The sequence below is a fragment of the Myotis davidii genome, unplaced genomic scaffold (genome assembly GCF_000327345.1).
Source record: "Myotis davidii unplaced genomic scaffold, ASM32734v1 scaffold936, whole genome shotgun sequence".
Lineage (NCBI taxonomy): Eukaryota > Metazoa > Chordata > Mammalia > Chiroptera > Vespertilionidae > Myotis > Myotis davidii.
This window is the reverse complement of record NW_006287077.1, coordinates 35,259-35,620: the sequence shown is the minus strand read 5'-3', so window position 1 is coordinate 35,620 and position 362 is coordinate 35,259.

Here is a 362-nt window from a genome sequence, read left to right as displayed (position 1 = left end):
ATCAGTTTGTTGTTCCGCTTGTTTATGCATTTGTTGGTTGTTTCTTGCATGTGCCTTGACTGGAGTTGTACCCTCAACCTTGGTGTAGGGGGACGACACTCGAACCAACTGAGCTACCCAGCCAGGGACAAAGTATCAACAATTTCAGCACGGGATCAGCAATGGTGCTGGGACAAGCCATACTGTAGACTGACCCACAGGAAAAACCTGTAATACCTGTAATGTCTTTATTTCACATGTTGGTGTTTTGTTTATCCTTATATGCACGCATACAAGTCCTTCGGTTGATCCCTAACCCCCTATAAATAGGTTTTTATTGTTGATTGTATTACAGATGCCTCCCATTTCCCCCCTCCTCCCGC